Below are 23,839 nucleotides of genomic sequence, written 5' to 3'. Positions count from 1 at the left end.
CTGTTCCAAGCCTCTGTCCTGGCTTCTCATGGTTTGCTAGCGGTCTTTGGTGTTCCTTGGTGTAGATGCATCACCCTATTTTAAAACTTAGATGGAATTCTCCCTGTGTGTATGCCTGTCTCCATTTCCCCTTTCTATGAAGACACCAGTCCTATCAGAGTAGGGCCCTGCCCTGCTCCAGTGTGACCTCATCTTAACTAATTACGTCCACAAAGACTCAATTCCAAATAAGGTCCCATTCCGAGGTAATGGGAATTTGGGGAAGACCTAGTTCAACCTATAACGGGGGCCTGGTCATCTTTAAATCAGTTCCTGACTTTACCTTTTCCCAAAAAGAGCATGGGTGCTAATGAGGTACACATTGAACTGGGTAAATCCTGGACTCGGAGAATCATCAGAGAACCCACATCTCTGGCTCCAAGAGGAAATGCATCAGTGTGACCAGGATTTATCAACGATAATACTCTGTTGTAAGCATGTGGGTGGCATGGGCATGGGGTAAGTTCCTGGGTTCTTCTAGGGCTAAACATACTGCTTCACCCTGCACTCCCCACTGTGCCCCAGGGCACCCTGGATGCAGCAGGGCAAACTTAGGCAAGGCTGGCAGCAGCACCCACCCCTAGAAGTTTGCTTCCATGAGCTCTAAGCCAGTGCACAGGTGCAGCAACTGGGAATCCCCTAGAGAAGCACCTGCAGATTCTCAGGCTTCATCTCCTTTCGCCATGACTCCAGCCTTCCCATCTGTCTCCCTGAGTGACTGTCACAGCCTCCTAAAGGTCTCCTCATTGCCATCCTTGACCCATTACAGTTTATCCTCAACACAATAGCCTTGGTGATTCTGCTGAACATAATAGTAATTGTGTCAGAATGGGGACTGGGTTGAGCTACTCATGGGAAGGCTAAAACAGGTGGTTCACACATGCCCCTCCCTATGACTCTGATGCACTGGATTCAGCATGGCAAACTCAGGTAAAGCTGCTCTGAATCATTCAGGGTTAAAGCCCAAGTGCCAACAAGGCCACCAGACTTGGAAATGGCCCCCATGCTTCCTCTCTGGCCAGGTCTCATACAGCTTTTCCCTGGGTCACTCTAATCAGCCACTCTGGTGTCCTCGCTGCTCCGAGAACCAGCTATCCTCCCTACTGCAGAGGCTCTACCCAGGAATCTGTGAGGCTTGCTCCCCGTGCCTTCACGACCTTGTTTCAAGATCACCTTCTCAGCCAGGCCTCTTCTTATGACCCCATTGAAAACTGCACCTGCTCCCAATCCCTGCTCAGTTTTTCCCATAGCATTTTTTATCTTTTAACCTGATATCCTTATTCTTTTTTTCACTTGCACTTCCCCACACTAGAATGGAAGCTTCAGTCTAGGGTGAAGAATTTTTGTTTTCTTCTTGGGTATATGCTTAGGGCTAGGCCATTGCTTGGCACAGAGCACATACTCCGTTTATGTTTGTTGGACAAATAAGTTTTGAAATAGACACATTCCCAGGCCCCACCCCAGATGTGTGGCATGGAAATTGCAGCACCAAAAGTGCAGGAATCTGCATTGCTACAAAGCCCCCACTGTGTTTCTTAGGTTCACCGAAATTTGAGAACCGAAATTTGAGTCCAAGGGCTGATGGAGTTATCCAGCCTCAGCCCCAAGTCTCTGAAAGCACAGAGAAGGGGGAAAGTGAGTCAGGTAGGATGCCCTCCTAAGAGCATCTGATCTTCACTACCAGTCCCAGATCTTAGATTTCCTTGGATTCAGGATGGGTTAAGATGACCTCAACCCACATGGCTAAGCTTCCAACTGATGGACCCCCTGCCCCTGAGCTCTGGGTTCTGAGGGAGGTAAGGTTCCCAAGCCACAGGTAGGTGAGGTGGACTGACAATCTGCTTAGAAGGGGGTGTATACGTTTGTTTTCATGCTGCTATAAAGACATACCAGAGACTGGGTAATTTATAAAGCAAGGAGATTTAATTGACACACAGTTCCACATGGCAGGAGGCCTCAGGAACCTTCAATCATGGCAGAAGGAGAAGCAGCATCAAGTACCTTCTTCACTAGGCAGGAGGAAAGAGGAGCCAGCACAGGGGAAACTGCCGTTTATAACCCATCAGATCTCATAGATAGATAACTCCCTTCACTATCACGAGAACAGCCTGGGGGAAATCCAATCTCCTCCCACCATGTCCCTCCTGGACAAATGGGGATTACAATACGAGATGGGATTTGGGTGGGAACAAACAGCCAAACCATATCGGTGAGTGAGAGGTCACAACCAACTATTCCATCAGCTATGCAGCCATGGAATTAGGCTCACTGGATCAAATTGAGTGGGAAAATCCCCTGCTTTCAGTTATTATCGAGGATATTCAGGAAGTCCCCTAATGGTGAAGGCAAAGAACTAAAGATTTGAATGGTGGGAGAAGTCTCGTTCAAAGGCGGGGGAGTGAGAGGAAGTGCCCTGTGGTCCCTGGACTGTACTAGCATGAGCTGTCACACCGCTAGGAAGCTGGAGCAACATCGGAATGTGATCAGCTGGATGGGGGGCCATCAGGAAAGGCTGGATCCAGACTAACTTTGCTCAGGAAGAGAAAATCAAAATATATTTTCAGAAGCGCTCCTTTAAAAAAAAGTCTTCATAACCCTAATAATATTTGGCTCATCAGCAGAACCTTCAATTAATTATGAGAAACTTCAAGGAAATCTTCACAGCACATATCCCTCTAATCCATCATTGGCCTCCCTGGGTATGTGTAAAGGAATGCACTTACTCCTGTGGGTTCTCTCAACCCTGCCATTCTGGGAGTCTGGGAGTCTGTGTCCCTGCCCTCCTTGGGCTCCAGGGACACTATGAGTCCATCCATTATGAGCAAGTGGCCTAGGACAGCTCCAACCTTTGACCTCACGTCAGGAAAAAGTGGGATTGGACGATCCCATCCTGTTTACATCTCATGCCCCCCCGACCCTCCCACTCCCAGTAGACCTCACCCTTCCTAGGGGCCTTGAGAAGCAAGGGAATGTTCTGACAAGCTTTGTTCAATGTTCAGCAAGGGCCCTTCAAACACTCTAATGATGAAGGCTAAAGTCCTTCTGAGAAACCCAGAGAATGCTCAAGATGGTTGGATCTGAAGCTGAAACTGTCTAACCCGAAATGACAAAAGGATGTGATGGCAGCGTATCTTCCTATAAAGCTCCAAACTTTCCCTCTTTTCCCCTCCTCAGGGAAATTTAGAAAGCATTCACCAGAGCTGACTATGTCAGACACGTGTCTATCAAACACCCCTTGTGCCAGTTATCCATGTATTGTCTCTCAGCTCCAAATGCACCCCCTTTGGCCACATCTGGTGATCCTGGAGCTGTTCTCTGTGAATGTTTGTTCTTGACAGATGGCATGATGCTAAGTTTGGTCAACAGAGGCTGTTGGAGGACACTGGAGGAGGAAGGGGCTTCTGCGCCTGGTCCTGCGATGCTCTCCCAGATTTGCTCCTGGGGCACGCATTAGCCAGGAGCATGAAGGACACCCAGTGGTGTCCACCCAGCAGGTTGCAGCAGCAGCCTGTGGGCAGCTTCACACTGAGCTCCACCAGCATCCCAGGACACGGCTCCCTGCTTCCCAGCACTGGCTAGCAGCACCCAGCAAACGTCTCCACCATCCAGTGGGCCACACCTGCCCTCCCGCTCCAGAGATGCCCTTCCTGGTTTGTTCCTTCCCTGGAGCTCTGCCTCAGCCCTGCAGATGGAGGCTGCTCCCTGAATCTGCTATTCTTTAGTCTCTACCTGTTAGTACCTAGTCCCTTAACACTCAGCATCCTATATTAAACTTTCCCAACCATGTGTGGTGGCTCATGCCTATAATCCCAGCACTTTGGGAGGCCGAGGTGGGTGAATCACCTGAGTTCAGGAGTTCCAGATCAACCTGGCCAACATGGTGAAACCTTGTCTCTACTAAAAATACAAAATAAAAAAAAAAATGTTGGGTGTGGTGGCAGGAACCTGTAATCCCAGCTACTTGGGAGGGTGAGACAGGAGAATCGCTTGAATCTAGGAGGCAGAGGTTGCCATGAGCCGAGATCGCGCCATTGCACTCTAACCTGGGTGAGAGAGCAAGAATCTGTCTGAAGAAAAAATAAAAAATAAAATAAAATAAAACTTTCCCAGTTCCGATAGCTACGTGGCTCCTGTCTCCTAACTGGACTCTGAAGGATATACCCATGCATTAACTACCTAGAGTCAACAATTAATATTTTGCTATGTCTTCCTTATCATATGGGAGCCTCTTATTAGTAACGATCTCTAGCTGCACATGTCAAAACAAGGCTCATCCTAGGGATAAAGGTGTATTCGTTTACAAGGGCTGCCATAACCAAGTACACAAGACCCAGTGGCTTACGCAACAGAAATTCGTTTTCTCACAGTTCCTGGAGGCTGACATTCAAATCAAAGTATCAGTTAGTTTCTTCCGCAGCCTCTCTCCTTGGCTTGCCAATGGCCATCTTCATGTCACACGGCATCCCCTCTCTATGCCTGTGTCCTAATCTCCTCTTCTTGTATGGACACCACTCATGGTGGATCGGAGCTCATCCTAGACCTCATTTTAACTTAATTACCCCTGTAAAGACCCTGCCTCCAAATACCAACACAATCTGAGGAACCGGGGCTATGCCTTCAGTTATAGGGGCATATAACTGAATGAGGGGACACGTAATTGAGCTCATCACAGAAGAGATCCACAGAAAGGTGTCCTTGTGCCCTGTGCTTTCTGAGGAAGAAGTGCTCCCTTGAGATTCTCAGAGGTAAAGATGCAACTAAGTCATTTCTTCTGCCCCCTGGAAAACAAAATGACATAGACATGTACCTCCCCGGAGGAGCCGCCTGACACCACTGAGCGGGGCGTAAGAGGTAACACTGAAGAGTTGGAGGGAGGAGAGATGAGAGAAGAGAAAATCATGGAGCTTGAGTTGGCCTTTGCAGATGATTGGTGTCTCTGGTAAGATCAGGCCGGGGATATTTAGAGTGCCCTGGAGGATCTGAGAATGCCCAGAACACTAAGTAAACCAGTGGGGATTGCACCAGCCTTGCTGGAAGGGCCTTGCTGACTGGTCTGGAGGTGAAGCAATGGTGCCCGGAGAGTGAGTGCAGCTCTGGAGGGATTCGATGTCTCACAAAGACCAGGCAAGTCGCAGACACCACCACCTAGTAGGCCACACAGGCTTTAGGAAGTGTCATCATGGGACAGGGAGGCTGAGTGTAGGCAATTGCAGGACTTTGGGAAACTGTGGGATTTTCTTGAGGGGCAGCTTCCTCAAAACACAGTCAGTGTTACCGTTTCCTTTTAAGTGGCAACACTGACTATGTGTTTTGAGGAAGTTCTGGGCGGGCCAGTTATGCAGCAGTGGTTTTCTTGGATTCAGAAACAAGGGAAGACTAACCACTCCCCAGATGATAACTCCAGCTCTGCATACTCCGGGGACCTCAGCCCACAGGGAACAAAAGCTTGCTCTTTTGGAAGAAGTTGCCTTTTACTGCATAATATGTAAGGAGAAAAAATATTTTAAGTCCCCACAAATGAACCTAGGGAACCATTAGGGGAGGAAGAAGCTTGGCCTAGCCCTGCTGCATCCTGACTCTGTGAGTTCCCTGTTCGGTCAGCCTATTGCTGGGGTCTGGGGATGGTGATTAAATCACCTGCAATCAGAGGCCAATTCATACCAGCATTGGGAAACTGTTTTGGGATGCCTGAAAGAGACCTGACATAAACACACAGCAGATCGATCCCAGCACTGAGCTCTAGCTGGACCCTTGTCTCACTTCCTCACCACTTCCTCACTTTGTCGCCGTGCTTTCAAGATTTAGAAAGTCCTTTTAGATCTATCTTTGGCTTAATGAAAAGTTTTCTTCACAGTCATATTTTATAAAACAAAAAGGAAGCTTGATCTCCCTGCCACACTTTCACTTCACTAGTGGATTCTTTTTCTGATACCGTATTATTTGCAAGCCATTAAGTCTCGAGATTTTGCTGACACTCAGAATATATCTCTAAGGAGAGTCACAGGGACTGGCAAAATCTTCAGTTTGCATATTTCACTATCTTCATTTGAATTTCCTATTAGGTTTAATGATGAGGGGAAATCTAGAACCACAACCTCATTTCTGACGAGGATACAACCAATAGACCTGTAGCCTGCAAAGCACCAGTACCACCAAGTACAGTTGCTCAGTTGTGCAGTGCACAAAGGTGCTGTTCAAAGGGAGCGCTATTCACATCATAGACATCTTCACTGTTTTGAAATATGTTCTTCTTTGTAGTCTCCAAAGGTGGGCAGTCTGTATGTTTATTATAATAATGTTTAAGCACACAGCAGCAAGACATCTTGCTTTAACAAAATCACTGTATTATGACGGATGAATGTAGTGTCTAATGGGGTATTTCATACTGTTCTTCAGCTTACAATGATCAGCAGCATGGTACTCTGACATCATATCATTTTTATTGTGCTGTGGTTTACTTGCGCTTCCAAACAAGGAGTTGACTGATGATGATTGGTGAGTATATAAAGAAATCCATCCCCTTTGTTATTAGAACACTGCTCAATTTAGTCTCCATCTTACAGTTTGTCACCTGATATTTGTTACTTTACCTAGATGATATTATTAAGCTTTCAGCTTACATCTATAGTACTTTCTATACTATACTATATATAGTGAGATGAATCATTGAAAAATAATTGATAATTTTCCATTAATAATCCACTGAGTGTAACAGAGATTTTTTTAGAGAATATGTTAGTGTTTTAAAATGAGATGTTTCCAGAACTCAAAGGCACCTTTTTCTAATCTAGACAAAGCCATTTTACATGCTGTCAGTGGCTCTCATAACCAAGAGCCTTAAACCAGACTGTCTTGATGCCAAATGTGTGAAGGATGTCCTGTTGTACCTCCATCCCAGCCCCTTCCCTCCAGCTCCATTAAGGCAGGATTGGGAGCAGGGATCCAACCTCATGTGGTCTATAAGCTCTCCAAAAGTGGTCACAAAAGTCTGGGCACATTGTGTGCTTTTACCTTTGTTTTAGGGCAACTGTCCATGAGGTTAATTGCATCTGTGCCTCGAAAAGAGCACAAATCATTGTTTTAGGTTACAGCAGTGGTTCTCAAACTTTATTGTGTATTGGAATCAGCTGGAGGACTTGTTAATACACAGATTCTGAACCTGTCCTCAGGATTTCTAATCAGTAGGCCTGGAGCACAGCTCAAGAATCTGCATTTCTAATGAGTTCTCAGGGGATGCTGTTGTTGCTTGCCCAGGGAAGACATCTGGAGAACCACTGCTTTAGAATGACAGCCGTGGCTGGGCACAGTGGCTCACACCAGTAATACCAGCACTTTGGGAGGCCAAGACAAGTGGGTCTCTTGAGGTCAGGAGTTCAAGACCTGCCAGGCCAACATAATGAAACCCGTCTCTACTAAAAATATAAAAATTAGCCAAGTGTGGTTGTGCATGCTTACCATCCCTGTTACTTGGGAGGCTAAAGTAGGAGGATCGCTTGAACCTGGGAGGCAGAGGTTGCTGTTGGCCGAGACTGTGCCACTGCACTCCAGCTTAGGTGATAGAGCCAGACCCTGTCTCAAAAAAAAAAAAAAAGTGTCAGCAGTGCCTCTGATCAATACAGGCCCACATGGGGCAGAACCCTGCACCTGCGGATACACTGGGTTTCTAGCCTCCTTACCAGCAGAGGGCAAGTCCATATTTATTCCAACCTGTGTCAACAGTCTCTTCCATCACAAGGTGGCAGCACTGGCACACAAATCTTGATACAGACACGGGGCCCAGAAATTTTAAATTCAACCAAATGGCAAGCTAGGAAAGCCACGTGAACTGCATTTGTCCTACAAACTGGATGTAACCTAAGCCTGACGAATCATCAAAATGTTTATCTGTTAAGAACACATATCCATGCAAATCAGGTTTCAAGTCTGAGTAAAACTAGACTGTGTGGCAGACGGGAAGAAGAGCTGGGTGCTGTTCGGCCTCTAGCCTGGCACCCCAGATGGGATTTCATACTTCTCTGGTGATTCAGAAATGTTCCTCTGTGGAAAGCCCTAGGCTGGATGTAGCAAAATTACCCGAGGTGCTTATTAAAAATGCAGATTCCCTTTCCTCTCATAGCCCATTAGATTAAGTAGGTATAGGGTTAGGGTTAGGTACAGGTAGTTATCTTTTTTTTTTTTTTTTGAGATAGAGTCTCACTCTGTCACCCAGGCCAGAATGCAATGACACAATCTCAGCTAGCTGCAACCTCTGCCTCCCAGGTTCAAGCAATTCTCCTGCCTCAGCCTCCCAAGTAGCTGGGATTACAGACAGGTGCCCACCACCATGCCTGGCTAATTTTTGTCTTTTTAGTAGAAATGGGTTTTCAGCATGTTGGCCAGGCTGGTTTTGAACTCCTGACCTCAAGTGATCTGCCCACCTTGGCCTCCCAAAGTGCCGACATTACAGGTGTGAGCCATGGTGCCGGCTACAGTTATCTTCTTAACAGGTGTCCCAGTTGATTCTGAGGCCCAGCCTTGTTTTGGCTACCTGCATCTCTCTGTTTAATAAACATAAAACCAGAGCTTAGCTATGAATATTTGCCTGTCTCTGCCTTTCACATATTGGTTCTTTTTAGTGGTTCTGAACTTGCAAAGCAGTTCCAAATGTAGAAAGAGCTACACTTTCCCATATGGTAGCTGCCAGCCACATGTGGCTAGTGGCCACTTGAAATATCGCTGTTCTGCACTGATATGTGCTGTCAGTGTTAAATAACACCAGATTTTGCAGACTTCATAGGGGAAAAATAATGTATAATATTTTATCCATAGCTTTTATACTAATTACATGTTGAAATGATTTTTTTTAAATATCAGGTTAAATAAAAAGATATTCTTAAAATTAATTTTACCTGCTTCGTGTTTCTAATGTGACTACTAAAAACACTGAATTATGTATGTGGCTCACGATATGTTTCTATTAGACAGCATTGGCTAGAGGATGTAAACAGCTTTGGCAAGAATGGAGGGAAAGTGGAAATGGGAGAGGCAGAGCCTAACAGGGCTCAGGGGAAGAAGTCTCGACTGCATGGAATTCTAACCGCATTCCTCAACCGGGGCCTCACATCCTGGCAGCCAGACCTGGAAGTGAAACATCCTTCAGCCTGCAGCCGCTGCAGTGCTTCAGTAACACTTTATCCATGGGTGAGTTCCAACTTGGGCACAAGCCAGCTACAAATACCCAGGAAACACCCACTCTCCAAATAGGTTGAGTTCTGAGACAGACTGGATGTTAGCCACTCGCCAGCACTCAGAGGGCCTTTCACACAGGAAAAAACGTGGTTCCTGCAGATGGTTGCTGGTAAGTGAGGTGTCCCCCAGGGCTTACTGAACCTGTGCGGTAGGTGAAATCTCTACTTTTACAACAAAGGAAAACTTGACAGCTCATCATTAAACAAAACTGTACTTGTTTGTTCATCGTTTATTTAATGTAAGAATAAGAAAACGTATGTTAAAATAGCTTCTCTGCAATACTATTACTGCATTCCAAGAAAGGCAGGTTTATACTTAGCTGTGGTCCTCAGTGGTGTCCCCAGACCTGCAACATCTGGGAACAGCTAAGAAATGCGAATTCTCAGGTTCCAGCCCAGACTTAAGAGATTAGAAACTCTATCTAGGGGTGGAGTCCAGCAATCTGGACTGTGACCAGCCCTCCCCTCTCCTCCCCTCCCCCCTCCCCTCCCTCCCTCCCTCCGCTGTCTCCCTTGCTGTCCTTAGGAAGCTATATGGTCAGCCAGTCAAAAAGAGCAGATTTCAGTCAGGAGTCCCAAGGTTCACAGTTGAGCTCCATTCCCTACTGGGTGACTGAGGGTAGTTTCTAAACTTCTCTGATCCGGTTCTGCCATCTGAGGAAGGGGGAAAATAATATCTCCTGTGTATGACTGTTATTAGGAATTGATGAGCTAATGTGTGGAAAAGGCTGCACCTGGTTTTTGCCACAAAGAAACAGATTATTATCAGTTACACATAGGTGAGGCATCCAAAATGCTAGGAGAAAAACCTGAGCCTTTGCATGGTATCGCGGTGTCCATCGTTATCTACGCCCACAGCATGCTCCCTTCTTTTCACTGAAATTACCTATTTTCCATGATTAGTCAGTGAATCTACAACAATTTTATCTAATCTCATTCTTGCTTATGGACTCATTAAAGTGTTATCAGTCTTACGGAATTATTTCAAACCCCATGAACTCCTCCAAATAATGTTTGAGGGTTCCGACTTTCCCTGCCCCTCACAATACAGCCTCAGAGGCTGATTTGATCAAGTGAAACCAGTGTGCCTCGTACTTCATTTTCCAGGGTTTGCTGCTTTTCTAAGTACCTCTCACAAAATGCATACTGCTTTTTTTTTTTATTTTAGCCTTCATGTTGTACACTAGATCGCTAGACTTTTCCCTTCTACACATCTACTGCTCTGTATATTCTGACCTACATCTGCATACTGCTTTAATAGAATGGATGTTTGCAGACGTGACTGCGGTACTGGAATATGGAAGGATCAGTCCAGGGTCAGGAAGCAGCAGGCTGGCTTCATTTTCAGTGTTTTCTTTCCTGGGTCTTTGAAGCGCCGGTGTTGCAGGGAAAAGGTTGTGCATTGGGAAGTGTCATTTAAAAAGGACCTGAGCTGGGCTGAATATCTGCCAACACATGCCATGGCTGTGATCCCCACACCCCACCATATACTACCAGTCAGGGCAGCAACCTGATTGTCCAACAAGCAGCAGAGCTGCCCAGCAGCAACCACATTAGGAAGGAATCAGAAACCAAGGCTCCCCTGGCTGTCGCCCCATACCCACTTGCTGTCAGGTAGAATACTTATTATTAATGATCTACTTTCAGTATCGTGCACCTGGTGGTGAACATTGGTGCTAGGTCTTTTTAGTCGATGGGGCTCTCTGCTGATCACTAAAACTATGGACTTCCCCTTGAGAAGAGGCAGAAAATGCACTTCCTGGGTCCTCACTGCCAGCTCTGACAGGCTGAACTGCAGTTGGAGAAGGAAGCTGAGGACTGGGCTCCCTTCCTGTCTCCTAAGCCAGGGCAGGGCTGGGCTTCAGGTGATGTCAGGAGAGAGGGAAGCAGGTAACTGCCCTGGAGGAGGCTGAGCGGGGCGAGTTCCCTCTTCCTGGGACATTCCAGGTGTGACAGAGGTGCTTAGGCACAGAAGCCCTGCTGCTTGGGCCAGCCAGGATGCTCATAGCTGAGTCTACCCCTTCCCAGGGCATGGACCGTGGGGAGTGTCTATTCAGAACCATCTAGAAGAGTTCAGAACCTTTCAAACTTCGTTTCAAATGCGTTCCTGACTGAAGAGACAGCCCAAAGCCGCCTCTCACTAGTAATTTTCACTGTTGAAGGCTAGCTTTGAGTCAGATCCTTTTACCTCATCAAAAAGGTGTCAGCACACAAGCTCTCCGAATTACTAGCTTGACTTTCTGCTCAGGGTGACTGTGGTAAAGAGGTTACAGCCCGCAGGCAAACCCCAGTAGTTGGCCTTGGCCTGGAGCCACACCTCAGAAGCCATCTCCCAGTGGGTGTGAAAGGAGTGTGGGGACAGGGCATTAATGTCTGCCCAAGGCAAAACAGGGCGAACAACAGCCTGCCTGTGGCACCCTCCCACCTGTCTTCTAGAGCAGTAACTCTTCATTTTCTCAGCCTCTGCATGGGAAGGCTCATTTAGGCTCCTTAGTTCACCCACTCCTTGCTATGACAAACACAAAATGATAACTCCCAATATATGGAGCCCTTACGATGTGAGAAGCACTGTATCAAGTGTTTTCCACATATCATCTGTGATCTTCACATAGCTCCTCAAGGAACACATGAGAATGGCCCCCTTGCAGGGAACTGCAGGGACTCAAGGAGGCTAAGCTACCCTTTAAGGTAAAATTGGCCAGGTCAGGATTTGAACCCAAGCCATCCTGACTCAACAGCTAGTGCTGTTTCCCCGACACTATACCATCTACCATTCCCAGACTTGTCAGTATTAGGCTATGTCTGGTTTCTGCGATACCATAAAATAAACATTATTAATTCATGAAGAAGCAAAGGAGGTGAGCCATGGGCGTCACTGGGTAAATGAATATTGAATGACTGAATGGAGCGGAGCTTCTATCAGGTGCCTCTCATCCAAAGACCCAGCACCTCCAAGATGCAGACCCCCAGGACACTGCTACCTTAGAGACATCCCCAGGCTCTGCCCACAGCCACTCACCCACTGCCTGACCTTGCCGGCCCCTGGAATTAAGCCACGAGTGGTTTCCTGTCTCCTGATAACGTCTGCCCAGAACTCAGACTTCAGTTTCCCTTTGTGCCTAGACCACAGCCTGAGGCAGCCAAACCCATTTCCTTGGGGATCCAGCCCAAACCAGAGAGTGTGGACAGGCAGATGGTTGAACCAGCTTCAAGAATGGGCTGTTCTAAGTCATGAATACTGTAGGAAGCAGCTCTAAGGACTACAGGGCTGGAGGGTGCACTGGAAGGGGCTGGGGCACACAGGGGAATGTTGGCTTGATTTTCAAATTTGTGCATCAAGGCTCTACCTATTTTTTCCCCTCTGAAATGAGGAAAATGGAAATAAGACACTCCTAGGTGTGCATCATAGCATGACCTAGCTTTTTTTCAAATGATCTTTAGATTCAAGGATGATTCGGAGGAAGTGGAGATGCTGATTATTTTGTTAAACAAATCCTGCCTGTTTAGAAACCACACACAGACAGCCCATGAAGTGGGAGAATGACTAATTGATGTGGCTAAAATCAGCTCCCTTCAGCACTGGACTCCCAGGGGTCTTTCTCACAAGGGCCAATTACGCAAATTGCTGAAGCAGTCCCCCCCCTCCCCTGCCCCCGCCTCCCCCAGCCCCAAGGCAGGAAAAGAGAAACTGTTTCTCTTCCTTACAACTGTTTGATCTGGCTGACTCCTGGATCCTGAGTAAGGCCTACAGGTGACTTTCTCCTGGGTGTGCCTGTGGGCAGCAGACAGACCAAGCTGTTTCTACCTGTCTACACGTGTTCTTGGCCTGCTAGCACCCTGAGCTCTCCTCCTCCTCCAGCAGAGGCTGCTGCTTCCCAGTCTCCGCGGCTGCCCCTCCCCAGCCTCTTCACACTGAAGGGCCAGCGTGCAGTCCTCTACCCTCTTCTTTCTCTTCCTCCCTTGGTGACTTCATTCAGTCTCTTGGCCTTCAAGAGCACCTGCCTCCAAGGATCCCTGCCCAGACCTCTTTTTTGCACCCCGCCCACATTTCGAAGTCCCGATGCGTCCTCTCCGTCTTCATGCCCAACAGCCTCCTCTAACATCCTAGGTCTAATATGAAGGGCTGGGTCTTCCCCCAAACAATTCCACAGGAATCTTTCTGTCTCAATATTCTGTCTCAGATGCAGGGAACAGCAGCTCTATCCTCCCAGGTGCTCCAGGCAAACACCATGGAGTAGTCTTTGACCTTGGCCCCCCTCCTCTGATCCCCAACCTACCATCTATTGGGACATCTGTTAGCTTCAAAATATATCCAGAACCAAACTCTTTCTCAATCCCTCCATCTCTATTGCCCTCCTCATTTCACTCAAAGTAAAAGCCTAAGTCTCCAGAATGGTCTAGAAGGCCCTTCCAGGCACTTTCTCTCTGACCTCACCTCCTACTCTTCTCCTTCTAACTGCTTCAGCCACGCTGGCCGCCTGGCTGTTCCCCAGACACACCAGGCACCGCCTCCGACCTCAGGACCTTGGTGCTGGCTATTCCGACCTCCTCAGGACTTTGGTCAAATATCACCTGCCTGGTGAGCCCTGCCTGGTCACCTCCAGGCCCCAGAACCCAGAGTGAGTAAGCCCTAGATCCCCAAGCCTGTACTCTCAATTTCTTGCCTGCTATACGAATTCATAACACTTATCACCTGCTTTTTTTAGATGGTGTTTCTCTCTGTCACCCAGGCTGGAGTACAGTGGTGTGATCTCGGCTTACTGCAACCTCCACCTGCCAGGTGCAAGTGATTCTCCTGCCTCAGCCTCCCAAGTAGCTGGGCCTACAGGCGCCCACCACCACACCCAGCTAATTTTCGTATTTTAAATAGAGACAGGGTTTCACCATATTGGCCAGGCTGGTCTTGAACTCCTCACCTTGTGATCTGCCCGCCTTGGCCTCCAAAAGTGCTGGGATTACAGGCATGAACCACCATGCCCAGCCAACACTTATCACCTTCTAACATACTTGGTGATTTAATTATTTATAATGCTTATCATTTATTGCCTGTCTCACTCACAAGAATGTAAACTCCATGAGAGAAAGAATTTTTTCCCCCATTTTGTTCACTATATATCCCAAAGGACTCGGACAGTTTCTAGGCACACAGCTGGCCCTTGGTGAATATTTACTGAATGAATGAATGAATGAATGAACACTACACGAAGCCTTCCTGTTTCATCTGACTGACACCTGGACCCTGAGGAAGGCACAGAGGTGGCTTTCACTTGGGTTTGCCTGTTCTGTGGAATCTTAATAGGGAAAAACACCATCCCAGAATTGCTCCTGGGGGAAGCCACTAGCATACTGCTGAAAATTTTTTTTTAATTGTAATTTTTATTTTCATAAATACAAAATAGTTGTGCATATTTCTGGGGTATATGTGATACTTTGATGCAGCCATACAAAGTACAATGATCAGACCACAGTGGCTGAGGTATCCAGCACCTCAAGCATTTATTATTGCTTGTTTAGGAGCATTCCAATGTTGTTCTTATTGTTATTTTGAAATATACAATAAATTATTAACTATAGTCACCCTATTGTGTCACCAAGGTCTTGTTCCTTCCATCTAACTATACTTTTGTACCATTAACCAATCTCTCCTTATCTTCTCTCCCCACTACCATTCCCAGCCCCTCATAGTCATCATTCTACTCTCTACCTCCATGAGATCAAGAGTTTTAGCTTCCACAATACAAGCAATAATGTGATCTTTGTCTCACTGTGCCTGGCTTATTTCACTTAACGTAGTGTCCTCCAGTTCCATTTACATTGCTGCAAATGATGGGATTTCATTTTTTTACAGCTGAATAATATTCCCCTGTGTATATCTGCCACATTTTCTTTGTCTATTCATCCATCAATAAACAGATAAGTTGATTCCATATCTTGGCTATTGTGAACAGCCCTGCGATGAACATGGGAATGCAAATATCTCTTTGATATACTGATTTCCCTTCTTTTGGATATATGCACAGCAATGGGATTGCTGGATGATACAGTAACTGTTTTAAGTTTCCTGAGGAATCTCCATACTGTTCTCCATAGTGGTTGTACTAATTTCCATTCCCACCAACAGTGTTCAAGTGCTCCCCTTTCTCTTCGTTCTCACCAGTATCTGTTATTTTCTGTCTTTTTGATAACAGCTGTTTTAATTGGTGTAAGATGATATCTCACCACGGTTTTGATTTGCACTTCTCTGATGATTAGTGAGGCCATTTGCATGTCTTCCTTTGAGACATACCTATTTAGATCCTTTGCCTATTTGTAAATTGGATTTTTTGTTGGTATTGAGTTGTTTGCGCTCCTTAAATATTCTAATTATTAATCCCTGGTCAAATAAATAGTTTGCCAATCTTTTCTTGTGTTCTGTCTCTCGATCCTGTTGATTGTTTCCTGTGCTTTGCAGAAGCTTTTTAGCTTGCTGTAATCCATTTGTCCTTTTCTTGCTTTAGTTGCCTATGTGTTTGCATCTTACTTGAGAAATCTGTGCCCAGACCAGTGTCCTGGAGAGTTTTCCCAATGTTTTCTCCCAGGAGTTTCATAGTTTCGGTTCTTCAATTTAAGTCTTTAATCCACTTTGGTTTGAATTGTGTATATGGTGAGGGGGGGGCCTAGTTTCATTATTCTGCATGTAGATACCAGTTTTCCCAGCACGATTTGTTGAAGAAACTGTCCTTCCTCATTATATGTTCTTGGCATCTTTGCTGCTGACCCTTTTTCAAACACAACCAAAGCCATCTTATCCATGTGCCCACATGTTCAATTGCTATAGGAACAGCTCTATGTATCTGAAATGAAGCTGAAAAAAGGTATAAGAATTTCATTTCTGCCAGCTTGAATATCCAGCTCATCACATTCAGGGAAATCTCCTAACCTACCTTCCCAAGAGCCACACACCCACTTTAAGAACAAGAGACCCTACTAGAACCCTGGAGACAGACATATTTGGTCACTGATTATCCTTGGCCCTCAAGACCATGAACTGACCTTAATTCTCTCCAATTTTACTGCCTTGCAAACATTTTGTAGTTGTTGCATCTACTTCCCACACTGGTGTTAATACAGTATTCAAACTGTTAGTTTGAATCTGTTTTTGAGACAGACTCTTATTCTATCACCCAGACTGAAGTGCAGTGGTGTGACCATGGCTTGCTGCAGGTCGACCTCTCCTGGCTCAGGTATCCTCCCATCTCAGTTCCCCAAGGAGCTGTAAACTACAGGCATGCCGCCACACCCAGCGAATTGTTTTTGGTTTTGCCAGAAACGGGGTCTTGCTGTGTTTCCCAGCTGGTCTTGAGCTCCTGAGCTCAAGTCTTCACCCGCCTTGACCTCTGAAAGTGCTGAGATTACAGACATGAGCCACCACGCCTGGTCTACCACAAATCTCTTAATCTCTCTGTGCCTCAGTTTCTTCATCTGTAAAATGAAGATTTTTATAGTAGTACCCAGCTCACAGGCTTGTGGTGAAGATTGACTTAGTTGATGGTACAAAGTGCTTAAAACAGTGCAGGGCAGACAGTAAGTGCTCAGTAAGTATTAGCTATTATTAGCAATATTGTTATTATCATTACTATTAATGTTAATTACTATTAATGTTAAACACAGTATCTGATTTGGATTTTTATTCCTAGCACCTAGTATAGTACCTGGGATATATAAAGTGCCCAGGAAAAGTTTGCTGGATGGATGAATAAATAAATAAATGAGGATGAGTGATTTCTTTTATTGTTTATTATACTTTAAGTTCTGGGGTACATGTGCAGATCGTGCAGGTTTGTTACATAGGTAAACATTTGCCATGGTGGTGGTTTGCTGCATCCATCGCCCTGTCATCTACATTAGGTATTTCTCCTAATTCTACGCCTCCCCAGTCCTCCCACCCCCTGCTATTCCTCCCCTAACCCCCACCTACGCCCCCCGCAGGCTTCAGTGTGTGTGATGCTCCCCTCCCTGAATCCACATGTTCTCATTGTTCAACACCCACTTATGAGTGAGAACATGCGGTGTTTGGTTTTCTGTTCTGTGTCAGTTTGCTGAGAATGATGGTTTCCAGTTTCACCCATGTCCCTACAAAGTACCTGATCTTGAAGATGAACAATTTCAATGCAGGGGCTGAATGCTTTCATCTCTGTTTAGCACGAACCTAGTCCCTAAATTTAAAAATTAATGTTGAATTTTGAATCAGTGGCACACAGGAAAGTTTCTGCATTTATCTTGTACAGTACAGAAAACTTCAGAGGAACATTAAAAAAACAAAATTAGTGACAGCATTGAAGGAGTGGGGATGGTGCCTAAGAAACTCTGGGAGTTGGAGAGACCAAGTTGTGACTTTGGGAACAATTTTTAACTCCTTGGGTTTCTATGTTTTCCTTTATCAAATGGAGCTAAGATGAGTCTCTGGATCCTAAGAGGGCTAAATCACACAGTCCTTTCAAAGTGCACAGTTCTAGACCTGGCACCTGGTAAGTGCTCATTCAGTAAGTGCTGGCTTTGAAACCATGTGTCAAGTACAGCTGACACATACCCCTCTGCCCACCAGGCTGCAGGGCTTGACCAGAAGGTGAGGGGCCCTGCTTTACGGAACAATAGCCAACCACCCAGGGGCCCACCTTTCTACCTCATCTTTCTAAATATCTTAACCAGAGGCTTCTCTTTATTGTCCCCTCTTAACCATGACCCAGGAAATAAGTTCCTGCTCCTGTAGCCAGACTCATCTAATTGTCATGTGCAAGGTATTTCTCCAAAACTTTTCTAAGAAGTACAGACAAGTCGTCCCCCTTCTGCAGACTTCACAATGAAACTGGGCATTTTTCACTGGTTTCCTCACCCCCAGCTTCCTCCCTTGGACCCTTTCCAAGTCTACGCAGCCAACTGTGTCTTGGAAAGGAGACTCAGAGCGTGACGAATCAAGCACTCAGTCACAGATGACATTCATCTTTATGCTTGCTCAATATAAACCAAACTTTTCCTTAGTTGGTTTAAATCCAGAAAATACCCAGCAGTTTATAAACTTATCTCTGCCCATTCTGTGAGACCTGTATGATTAATCTTTTTTTATGTCTTTTTTTTTTTTTTTGAGACAGAGTCTTACTCTGTCGGCCAGGCTGAAGTACAGTGGTGTGATCTTAGCTCACTATAACCTCTGCCCCCTCGAGTCCAAGCGACTCTCATGTCTCAGTCTTCCGAGTAGCTGGGATTTCAGGCACCCACCACCACACCTGGCTAATTTTTGTATTTTTAGTAGAGACAGAGTTTCACTATGTTGGCTGGCCTGGTCTCAAACTCCTGGCTTCAGGTGATATGCTCGCCTTGGTCTCACACAGTGCTGGGATTACAGGTGTAAGCCACCACGCCCAGCCTAAAATGTCACATATTTTGAACTGATTGACTTCTCCAAAAACTTATGGTTACTAGTTGAAAGAGAAAACTTGAGAGAAAGTTTCCCCACACTTGGATGAGAGAAGAGCAGAACAGCCTGCGTCCCTGGTGCTGGGGAGTATCAAACAAGGGGACTTGGGAGAAGGATGGAGGCAGTGGTGCAGCTCTTTGCCTTTCATGATTAAAATGAGATGCCGCTTTACATTACAAATCTAAGGAATCAGAAGAATAGCAAACCAAGCACGAAGTTTGTTCTCCTCACATAAACTTTAAAAATCCAGCTTAAAAGTTCTCAAGCTTAAAATTTGAAAAATGAAAACAAATGCATGACATGACAGAGGGGATAATTCCTACATTTTTGGAAATGTTCTCATGTTTTCTCCATTTCCTCCTATGATTGAAAATGCCATCAAAAGGGAATAATGCTATTTGCAGAGTGCTCATCACCATAGTAACCACTGAGCATCTCTACTGTTTAGTACCTTCATTTTGATTATAATAAATGAGTTACAAATCTGTATCTGGAGCCCCAGTTATATATTTGCCATATGTTCACACACACACACACACACACACACACACACACACGGTGACTAAGACTAAGAGTCAGCCTAAAAGAATGATTTGGAGCAGGAGTTGATGATGGAGGGAATGGTAGGAAAATAACAGGGATTTACTCAGTCTCATTTTCTACTAAATTTCAATAATGAGAACTATGCTCAGCAAATGTTTGTTGACTATGTGAATAAATAAAATGATGCATTAAACCAGAACTACATATTGAAGTCTGGCGGTAGTGTGTACAATATTAGAGGAAGGAAATGCAGGCAACAAAAAGAAGGCTTCTGCCATGATCCGTGACACTGACATTCCTATGCTGTGCAAAGCTGCTCACATTTTGACATTCATGCTCATTTTTAATTCCCCAAAGCAAGCAACTGAATTTTCAACTTCCTTTTATTACCATAAAATATATGCAACAGATACCCTCACCCCATCCCTCACCCATCCCCCAATTAGCTTAACCTGGTGCCTACTCCACGGCCCATCCCAGACTCACCCCAACCCTCCTTGGACTTCTCTGTATCCTTTACCAGATCCTTCCAAGTATCCAGACAGTGCCATCTAGTGTCCTGACATGGGTCTCCAATGGACTGACACAGGGTGGAAAGGAGGAGTGAGAAGAAATCAGAAGGAAGAATTCAGGAGATGTGGCAACAAAGTGGATGTAGCAGAGGGGACTAGAGAGTGGCTAAATATGACTGTTTGGTCAGCATGTGATTAAAAGATGAAGACATAGGGGAACTGGGGAGCAGAGCGGATGTGGGCTCAGGAGGAAAAGGGCAGGTTTGGACTGGGGCATGCTGAGGTCAGCAGCAACATCAAAGTCCTGAGCAGCCTCATGTTGCTGGTTCCAGACAGCGGAGATGGCACAGGATGCATGGAAGAGAGACACAACAAGGTCAAGTCAGGAGCCAAAGAGGAAGTGCCCGAGAAGGAGATCCCCAAATGAGGCCTGTGTCCAGGAGGTCACTAGAAGACTGGCTTCCACGCATGCCAGGCCATACTCCCCCTGCAATCTGAAGGCGGAGGATGTAACCAATCTCATAAGCCATGTGTGGCTGAGGCAATTGTCAGAGCTGTGATGAGGGAAATGCTCATTATTCTTCTATCCTTCACTTAGCCAATAAAGAACTTCTTATAATTCTTCCCCTATGACAAAATGGGACTGTGGTTTCGGAAAGTCGCAGGCAAGTTTGCTAGGGCCGCTGTAACTAAGCACCACAGACTGGGTGGCTTCGAGACTGAGTGGCTTCAACAGAAAGTTATTGTTGCTCAATTCGGGAAGCCAAAAGTCCAAAATCAAGGTACTTGAGGGTTAGTTTGATGAGAGGGCTGCAAGGGAAGGATCTGTTCTAGACCTCTCTCCTAGGCTTGGAGGCCTTGGTCCTGATATTCACAGGGCATCCTTCCTGTGCCTTCACATCGTCTTCTCTCAGTGTATCTCTGGGTCCAAATTTCCCTATTTTAAAATAAGGAAATCAGGATCTCCGGGTCCAAATTTCCCTATTTTAAAATCCTATTGGGTTAGCGCCCCCACTCCCTTTAACTTGATCACCTCTGTAAAGACCTTATCGCCAAATAAGATCACATCCTAGGTACTGAGGGTTAGGACCTCATATCTGAATTCAGGGTGGGTGGGGGCACCATTCATTCCATAACAATAAGTGCACGAGGAATCACACACTTGGGGAGAGTTCAAAGTGTGCAGAGCTGGTGGTCATTGCCTAGCCTCAGGCCTTCGGAAATCCCCTGAATCTGGTTTTTTCAGTTCTCGTAATCTCATCTCACCAAAATACGGTATCTCAATACATTCCATGCATTTCTGGCGACAGCTCATTCTGCTGCATACTAAGCAATGTGCGAACTGCGTCTTAAGTAGGGTGGTTTAACTGGTTTGGTTAACAGATCTCGGAGGCATTTCACCCATTCCATAAGCCTAAACAAATCTAATCCAGGTGTTTAAGACATTGCACAATATTAGACTGTTTGAAGCTCCATCTCCCTGAGGCAATCTAGGTTGGTGATGAAAGTGGCTGGTGACTGTTCTCAGTCTTGTCACCATAACGGAATCCTATGTTGTGCTCCTCCAACCTGGTGTGAGGAACACTACTAAGTAAGACAGAGTTTGCACTCAGGACAGATAACTATGGACTCATGCACAGATTCCAGCTGAGGCCCTCTGATGTGCTAGGTACTATGCCCAGTCCCCTGGAATTCACCTGTAAGCAGGACAGTCTTTTGGATGAGAGAGGAAATTATATATCCACAGGCAGATGGAATTTGCAAGTGGAAAGCCCTAGAGGTTCAGAGACAAGGGTACTGAACTTTTTCCTTTCAGTCAGAATCTTTGCTCATAGTTGTGCAAATATTTGTATTGGTGGGTTTCCATGCCATACAACGTGCTAAATATTTTTACATTACCCTTGCACATAAGCATGCTATTGGGAAGGAAAATGAAGAGGGTGGAGGTGGTAACAAACTCAAGCTAAAGAAATGGGATTTGAATGGGTACAAAGCCCAGAGAATTAGCTTGAGGAAAATGAACCAGAATTCACACAGGAGTTTTCAAACATCTCAGTATCAGGATGCCTTTATCCTCTTAAAACTTCGTGAGGCACTAAGTATGTTTATTGCAGCACTGTTCACAATAGCAAAGACTTGGAACCAACCCAAATGCCCATCAATGATACACTGGATAAAGAAAATGTGACACATATACACCATAGAATACTCTGCAGCTATAAAAAAGGATGAGTTCATGTCCTTTTCAGGGACATGGATGAAGCTGGAAACCATCATTCTCAGCAAATTAACACAAGAACAGAAAACCAAACACCACATGTTCTCATTCATAAGTGGGAGTCAAACAATGAGAACACATGGACACAGGGAGGGGAATATCACACACCCGGGCCTGTCAGGGGGTGGGGGCAAGGGAAGGTAGAGCATTAGGAGAAATACCTAATGTAGATGGGTTGATGGGTGCAGCAAACCACCATGACACATGTATACCTATGTAACAAATTTGCATGTTCTATACATGTATCCCAGAACTTAAAGTATAATTTTAAAAAAAAGAGCTTTTGTTTGTGTGGTTTATATGTATTAATATTCACTAGATTAGAAATTAAAACTGAGAAATGGTTGTAACGTGTTCATTCATTTAAAATAACTATAACAAACTCTTTATATTTTAACATTAATAATGTTTTTCATGAAAAGTAACTATATTTCCCCAACACCCACAAAATGCAATGAGAAGATTGGCATTGTTATATTTTTATAGATTTATCTACCATCTGGCCTCAGAGAAGATGGCTAAGATCTCATATCTACTTCTGTATTCAGTCTGTCACTTACATTGTTTTGGCTGAAGTACATAAAGATACATAGTTGAAAAGGCAGAATCTTGTGGTCTCTCAGAAAGAACCTAGGGATCCCCAGGGGTCCCATGGCCACATTTTGATCTTGGCTCACTGCAACCTCTGCCTCCTGGGTTCAAGTGATTCTTGTGCTTCAGTCACCCAAGTAGCTGGATTATAAGCATGCACCACCACGTCCGGCTAATTTTTATATTTTGACTAGAGACAGAGTTTTGCCATGTTGGCCAGGCTTGTCTTAAACTCTTGGCCTCAAGTGATCTGCCTGCCTCAGCCTCCCAAAGTGCTGGGATTGCAGGCATGAGCCACTGCAGCTGGCCTAAAAGTCACTGTCTTTTAGTTTGTTTGCAGTGAAAAAATTAGTATAAAAAATAAATTAGAAACAGACACTGTTACCCGGTATCTATATTTAATCACAGAAATATTTCTTTCCTAACACTTCCAACTCTGAAATCCCAGACATTCTTGACTATGTACTGTATAAATAATATGAAGGCTGGGCACAGTGGCTCATGCCAGTAATCCCAGCACTTTAAGAGGCCGTGACAGGTAGATTGCTTGATCCCAAGAGTTCAAGACCAGCTTGGGCAATGTAGTGAGGCCCCCCTTCCCCAATCTCTACAAAAAACAAATAAATTAGTCAAGTGTGGCGGCATGTGTCGGTAGTCCCAGCTACTCAGGCAGCTGAGGTGGGAGGATCCCTTGAGCCTAGGAGGTCAAAGCACTGCACTCCACTTCGAAGGCTGAGGCAGGAAAATCGCTTGAACCCAGGAAATGGAGGTTGTAGTGGGCCAAGATCGCACCACTGCACTCCAGCTTGGTTGACACAGTGAGATCCTTATTCAAAAAGAAAAATGGAAAGAAAAAAGTATGTATCCCTGCACTATAGGAAACAGGAAGTATTGTGTGAATTTTGTTTTGTCATCTTTTTTCTTGGTCTTTCGAGGAACTATGTCATATGAATCATGATGACTGCTGAAAACACACAGGAAGATAAAGAAAAGTGACTTGTTGCCCAACTGTTTCAAACCCAACTCTGAGTAGCAAACTATGGCTCCCTAGACTAGCCCAGAGGGCTTGACTCTGACAAGGCTCTGGGTGTAGCCATTAGACTGACCCTCAAAAATCTTACCTGAGATATTGACAGTCTCACCCTGAAAGCAAATCACAGATTGTGTTTACAATCTAGTGGTTTGCAGGATATGA

General features: G+C 45.4%; 1 long non-coding RNA gene across 1 annotated transcript in view; it reads left to right on the top strand.

The window, feature by feature from the left end:
* Positions 1–9,313: 9,313 nt before the first annotated feature.
* LOC118143662 (uncharacterized) overlaps positions 9,314–23,839 on the top strand; it is a 38,930-nt gene continuing 24,404 nt past the window's right edge. Inside the window, exon 1 of the long non-coding RNA XR_004727942.3 lies at positions 9,314–9,376. This is a non-coding gene — a long non-coding RNA (uncharacterized LOC118143662). The remainder of the gene's footprint in view (positions 9,377–23,839) is intronic.

Source organism: Callithrix jacchus, chromosome 11 (assembly GCF_049354715.1).
Source record: "Callithrix jacchus isolate 240 chromosome 11, calJac240_pri, whole genome shotgun sequence".
NCBI lineage: Eukaryota > Metazoa > Chordata > Mammalia > Primates > Cebidae > Callithrix > Callithrix jacchus.
The sequence above is the reverse complement of the archived record's forward strand: the minus strand, read 5'-3'. Positions and strand labels throughout refer to the sequence as shown.